The following is a 7,478-nucleotide window of genomic DNA, read 5'->3' on the forward strand; positions in this document are numbered from 1 at the left end:
ATCTCTAACTTCAATTTGTACAACATCTAAACGGGCAGAAGGAGCAGCGACGTAGGCTTGAAAGTTGGGGACGAGTCTGTGTGCAACCTTGTTTTCGCGTCAACTGCACAGAAGCCTCGGTTCTGACCATTCTTCATAAATATTTGTCCTCGAGGCAGTTGAAATCACAGCTCATGAGCTCTGGCTAGCCTACTGCGTCCAAAAACTCACACAAAGCCAGCGTATAACAACAGCGACGCGTCACCGCCAGCAGCCCCTGCATGTCTTACTACTATTTGTACAGTATATAAAACGGCAGAAGGAGCAGCGACGTAGGCTTGTAAGTTGCGGACGAGTCTGTGTGCAACCTTGTTTTCGCGTTAACTGCACAGAAGCCTCGGTTCTTACCATTCTTCATAAATGTATGTCCTCGAGGCAGTTGAAATCACAGCTCACGAGCTCTTGCTAGCCTACTGCGTGCAAAAACTCACACAAAGCCAGCGTATAGCAACAGCGACGCGTCACCGCCAGCAGCCCCTGCATCTCTAACTACAATTTGTACAATATCTAAAAGGGCAGAAGGAGCAGCGAAGTAGGCTTGAAAGTTGGGGGCGCGTCTTTGTGCAACCTTGCTTTCGCGTTAACTGCACAGAAGCCTCGGTTCTGACCATTCTTCATAAATATTTATCCTCAAGGCAGTTGAAATCACAGCTCACGAGCTCTTGTTAGCCTACTGCCTGCAAAAACTCACACAAAGCCAGCGTGTAGCAACAGCGACGCATCACCGCCAGCAGCCCCGACATCTCTAACTACAATTTGTACAATATATAAAATCGCAGAAGGAGCAGCGACGTAGACTTGAAAGTTGGAGACGAGTCTGTGTGCAACCTTGTTTTCGCGTCAACTACACAGAAGCCTCGGTTCTGACCATTCTTCATAAATATTTGTCCTCGAGGCAGTTGAAATCACAGCTCACTAGCTCTTGCTAGCCTACTGCGTGCAAAAACTCACACAAAGCCAGCGTATAGCAACAGCGACGCGTCACCCCCAGCAGCCCCTGCATCTCTAACTTCAATTTGTACAACATCTAAACGGGCAGAAGGAGCAGCGACGTAGGCTTGAAAGTTGGGGACATGTCTGTGTGCAACCTTGTTTTCGCGTTAACTGCGCAGAAGCTTCGGTTCTGACCATTCTTCATAAATGTATGTCCTCGAGGCAGTTGAAATCACAGCTCACGAGCTCTTGCTATCCTACTGCGTGCAAAAACTCACACATAGCCGGCGTATAGCAACAGCGACACGTCACCCCCAGCAGCCCCTGCATCTTTAACTACAATTTGTACAATATCTAAAAGGGCAGAAGGAGCAGCGACATAGGCTTGAATGTTCGGGATGAGTCCGTGTGCAACCTTGTTTTCGCGTTAACTGCACAGAAGCCTCGGTTCTAACCATTCTGCATAAATGTATGTCCTCGAGGCAGTAGAAATCACAGCTCACGAGCACTTGCTAGCCTACTGCGTGCAAAAACTCACTCAAAGCCAGCGTATAGCAACAGCGACGCCTCAGCGCCAGCAGCCCCTGGGTGTCTTGCTACAATTTGTACAATATATAAAGGGCAGAAGGAGCAGCGATGTAGGCTTGAAAGTTGGGGACGAGTCGGTATGCAACCTACTTTTCGCGTGAACTGCACAGAAGCCTCGGTTCTGACCATTCTTTATAATTGTATGTCCTCGAGGCAGTAGAAATCACAGCTCACGAGCACTTCCTAGCCTACTGCATGCGAAAACTCACAAAAAGCCATCCTATAGCAACAGCGACGCGTCGCCGCCATCAGGCCCTGCACGTCTAACTACAATTTGTACAATATATAAAATCGCAGAAGGAGCAGCGACGTAGGCTTGAAAGTTGGAGACGAGTCTGTGTGCAACCTTGTTTTCGCCTTAACTGCACAAAAGCCTCGGTTCTGACCATTCTTCGTAAATGTATGTCCTCGAAGCAGTAGAAATCACACCTCACGAGCTCTTGCTATCCTACTGCGTGCAAAAACTCACACAAAGCCAGCGTATACCAACAGTGACGCGTCACCACCAGCAGCCCCTGCATGTCTTAATACAATTTGTACAATATATAAAAAGGCAGAAGGAGCAGCGGCGTAGGCTTGAAAGTTGGGGACGATTCTGTGTGCAACCTTGTTTTCGCCTTAACTGCACAGAAGCCTCGGTTCTGGCTATTCTTCGTAAATATTTGTCCACGAGGCAGTTGAAATCACAGCTCACGAGCTCTTGCTATCCTACTGCGTGCAAAAACTCACACAAAGCCAGCGTATAGCAACAGCGACACGTCACCGCCAGCAGCCCCTGCATCTCTAACTACAATTTGTACAATATTTAAAAGGGCAGAAGGAGCAGCGACGTAGGCTTGAAATTGGGGACGAGTCTGTGTGCAACTTTGTTTTCGCGTTAACTGCGCAGAAGCCTCGGTTCTGGCCATTATTTATAAATGTGTGTCCTCGAGGCAGTAGAAATCACAGCTCATGAGCACTTGCTAGCCTACTGTGTGCAAAAACTCACACAAAGCCATCGTATAGCAACAGCGACGCGTCACCGCCATCAGGCCCTGCATGTCTTACTACAATTTGTACAATATATGAAAGGGCAGAAGGAGCAGCGACGTAGGCTTTAAAGTTGGAGACGAGTTTGTGTGCAACCTTGTTTTTGCGTTAACTGCACGGAAGCCTTGGTTCTGACCATTCTTCATAAACGTATGTCCTCGAGGCAGTAGAAATCACAGCTCACGAGCACTTGCTAGCCTACTGCGTGCAAAAACTCACTCAAAGCCAGCGTATAGCAACAGCGACGCCTCACCGCCAGCAGCCCCTGCATGTCTTACTACAATTTGTACAATATATAAAAGGGCAGAAGGAGCAGCGACGTAGGCTTGAAAGTTGGAGACGAGTCTGTGCGCAACCTCGTTTTCGCGTTAACTGCACAGAAGCCTCGGTTCTGACCATTCTTCATAAATTTGTGTCCTCGAGGCAGTAGAAATCACACCTCACGAGCTCTTGCTATCCTACTGCGTGCAAAAACTCACACAAAGCCAGCGTATAGCAACAGTGACGCGTCACTAACAGCAGCCCCTGCATGTCTTACTACAATTTCTACAATATATAAAACGGCAGAAGGAGCAGCGACGTAGGCTTGTAAGTTGGGGACGAGTCTGTGTGCAACCTTGTTTTCGCGTTAACTGCGCAGAAGCCTCGGTTCTGACCATTCTTCATAAATGTATGTCCTCGAGGCAGTTGAAATCACAGCTCACGAGCTCTTGCTATCCAACTGCGCGCAAAAACTCACACAAAGCCAGCGTATAGCAACAGCGACGCGTCACCACCAGCAGCCCCTGCATCTCTAACTACAATATGTACAATATCTAAAAGGGCAGAAGGAGCAGCGACGTAGGCTTGAAAGTTGGGGACGAGTCTGTGTGCAACCTTGTTTTCGCGTCAACTGCACAGAAGCCTCAGTTCTGACCATTCTTCGTAAATATTTGTCCTCGAGGCAGTTGAAATCACAGCTCACGAGCTCTTGCTAGCCTACTGCGTGCAAAAACTCACACAAAGCCAGCGTATAGCAACAGCGACGCGTCACCCCCAGCAGCCCCTGCATCTTTAACTACAATTTGTACAATATCTAAAAGGGCAGAAGGAGCAGCTTCGTAGGCTTGAAAGTTGGGGACGAGTCTGTGTGCAACCTTGCTTTCGCGTCAACTGCACAGAAGCCTCGGTTCTGGCTATTCTTCGTAAATATTTGTCCACGAGGCAGTTGAAATCAAAGCTCACGAGCTCTTGCTATCCTACTGCGTGCAAAAACTCACACAAAGCCAGCGTATAGCAACAGCGACACGTCACCGCCAGCAGCCCCTGCATCTCTAAATACAATTTGTACAATATCTAAAAGGGGAGAAGGAGTACCGACGTAGGCTTGAAAGTTGGGGACGAGTCTGTGTGCAACCTTGTTTTCGCGTTAACTGCACAGAAGCCTCGGTTCTGACCATTTTTCATAAATATATGTGCTCGAGGCAGTAGAAATCACAGCTCACGAGCTCTTGCTATCCTACTGCGTGCAAAAACTCATACAATGCCAGCGTATAGCAACAGCGACACGTCACCGCCAGCCGCCCCTGCATCTCTAACTTCAATTTGTACAACATCTAAACGGGCAGAAGGAGCAGCGACGTAGGCTTGAAAGTTGGGGACGAGTCTGTGTGCAACCTTGTTTTCGCGTCCACTGCACAGAAGCCTCGGTTCTGACCATTCTTCATAAATATTTGTCCTCGAGGCAGTTGAAATCACAGCTCATGAGCTCTTGCTAGCCTACTGCGTCCAAAAACTCACCCAAAGCCAGCGTATAACAACAGCGACGCGTCACCGCCAGCAGCCCCTGCATGTCTTACTACTATTTGTACAGTATATAAAACGGCAGAAGGAGCAGCGACGTAGGCTTGTAAGTTGGGGACGAGTCTGTGTGCAACCTTGTTTTCGCGTTAACTGCACAGAAGCCTCGGTTCTGACCATTCTTCATAAATGTATGTCCTCGAGGCAGTTGAAATCACAGCTCACGAGCTCTTGCTAGCCTACTGCGTGCAAAAACTCACACAAAGCCAGCGTATAGCAACAGCGACGCGTCACCGCCAGCAGCCCCTGCATCTCTGACTACAATTTGTACAATATCTAAAAGGGCAGAAGGAGCAGCGAAGTAGGCTTGAAAGTTGGGGGCGCGTCTTTGTGCAGCCTTGCTTTCGCGTTAACTGCACAGAAGCCTCGGTTCTGACCATTCTTCATAAATATTTATCCTCAAGGCAGTTGAAATCACAGCTCACGAGCTCTTGTTAGCCTACTGCGTGCAAAAACTCACACAAAGCCAGCGTGTAGCAACAGCGACGCATCACCGCCAGCAGCCCCTGCATCTCTAACTACAATTTGTACAATATATAAAATCGCAGAAGGACCAGCGACGTAGACTTGAAAGTTGGAGACGAGTCTGTGTGCAACCTTGTTTTCGCGTCAACTACACAGAAGCCTCGGTTCTGACCATTCTTCATAAATATTTGTCCTCGAGGCAGTTGAAATCACAGCTCACGAGCTCTTGCTAGCCTACTGCGTGAAAAAACTCACACAAAGAAAGCGTATAGCAACAGCGACGCGTCACCGCCAGCAGCCCCTGCATGTCTTACTACTATTTGTACAATATATAAAACGGCAGAAGGAGGAGCGACGTAGGCTTGTAAGTTGGGGACAAGTCTGTGTGCAACCTTGTTTTCGCGTTAACTGCGCAGAAGCCTTGGTTCTGACCATTCTTCATAAATGTATGTCCTCGAGGCAGTTGAAATCACAGCTCACGAGCTCTTGCTATCCTACTGCGTGCAAAAACTCACACATAGCCGGCGTATAGCAACAGCGACACGTCACCCCCAGCAGCCCCTGCATCTTTAACTACAATTTGTACAATATCTAAAAGGGCAGAAGGAGCAGCGACATAGGCTTGAATGTTGGGGATGAGTCCGTGTGCAACCTTGTTTTCGCGTTAACTGCACAGAAGCCTCGGTTCTGACCATTCTGCATAAATGTATGTCCTCGAGGCAGTAGAAATCACAGCTCACGAGCACTTGCTAGCCTACTGCGTGCAAAAACTCACTCAAAGCCAGCGTATAGCAACAGCGACGCCTCACCGCCAGCAGCCCCTGAGTGTCTTGCTACATTTTTACAATATATAAAAGGGCAGAAGGAGCAGCGATGTAGGCTTGAAAGTTGGGGACGAGTCTGTATGCAACCTTCTTTTCGCGTGAACTGCACAGAAGCCTCGGTTCTGACCATTCTTTATAATTGTATGTCCTCGAGGCAGTAGAAATCACAGCTCACGAGCACTTCCTAGCCTACTGCGTGCGAAAACTCACACAAAGCCATCCTATAGCAACAGCGACGCGTCGCCGCCATCAGGCCCTGCACGTCTAACTACAATTTGTACAATATATAAAATCGCAGAAGGAGCAGCGACGTAGGCTTGAAAGTTGGAGACGAGTCTGTGTGCAACCTTGTTTTCGCCTTAACTGCACAAAAGCCTCGGTTCTGACCATTCTTCATAAATGTATGTCCTCGAGGCAGTAGAAATCACACCTCACGAGCTCTTGCAATCCTACTGCGTGCAAAAACTCACACAAAGCCAGCGTATAGCAACAGTGACGCGTCACCACCAGCAGCCCCTGCATGTCTTAATACAATTTGTACAATATATAAAAAGGCGGAAGGAGCAGCGGCGTAGGCTTGAAAGTTGGGGACGATTCTGTGTGCAACCTTGTTTTCTCCTTAACTGCACAGAAGCCTCGGTTCTGGCTATTCTTCGTAAATATTTGTCCACGAGGCAGTTGAAATCACAGCTCACGAGCTCTTGCTATCCTACTGCGTGCAAAAACTCACACAAAGCCAGCGTATAGCAACAGCGACACGTCACCGCCAGCAGCCCCTGCATCTCTAACTACAATTTGTACAATATTTAAAAGGGCAGAAGGAGCAGCGAAGTAGGCTTGAAAGTTGGGGACGAGTCTGTGTGCAACCTTGTTTTCTCGTCAACTGCAGAGAAGCCTCGGTTCTGACCATTCATCATAAATATTTGTGCTCGAGGCAGTTCAAATCACAGCTCACGAGCTCTTGCTAGCCTACTGCGTACAAAAACTCACACAAAGCCAGCGAATAGCAACAGCGACGCGTCACCGCCAGCAGCCCCTGCATGTCTTACTACTATTTGTACAATATCTAAAAGGGCAGAAGGAGCAGCGAACTAGGCTTGAAAGTTGGGGACGAGTCTGTGTGCAACCTTGTTTTCGCGTTAACTGTACAGAAGCCTCGGTTCTGACCATTCTTCATAAATATATGTCCTCGAGGCAGTTGAAATCACAGCTCATGCGCACTTGTTAGCCTACTGCGTGCAAAAACTCACACAAAGCCAGCGTATAGCAACAGCGACGCGTCACCGCCAGCAGCCCCTGCATGTCTTACTACTATTTATACAATATATAAAACGGCAGAAGGAGCAGCGACATAGGCTTGAATCTTCGGGATGAGTTGGTGTGCAACCTTGTTTTCGCGTTAACTGTACAGAAGCCTCGGTTCTGACCATTCTTCATAAATGTATGTCCTCGAGGCAGTAGAAATCACAGCTCACGAGCACTTGCTAGCCTACTGCGTGCAAAAACTCACACAAAGCCAGCGTATAGCAACAGCGACGCGTCACCGCCAGCAGCCCCTGCATCTCTAATTACAATTTGTACAATATATAAAAGGGCAGAAGGAGCAGCGAAGAAGGCTTGAAAGTTGGGGACGAGTCTGTGTGCAACCTTGTTTTCTCGTCAACTGCAGAGAAGCCTCGCTTCTGACCATTCTTCATAAATAGTTGTCCTCGAGGCAGTTGAAATCACAGCTCACGAGCACTTGCTATCCTACTGCGTGCA

This window comes from Dermacentor andersoni, unplaced genomic scaffold (genome assembly GCF_023375885.2).
Source record: "Dermacentor andersoni unplaced genomic scaffold, qqDerAnde1_hic_scaffold ctg00000039.1, whole genome shotgun sequence".
Taxonomy (NCBI): domain Eukaryota; kingdom Metazoa; phylum Arthropoda; class Arachnida; order Ixodida; family Ixodidae; genus Dermacentor; species Dermacentor andersoni.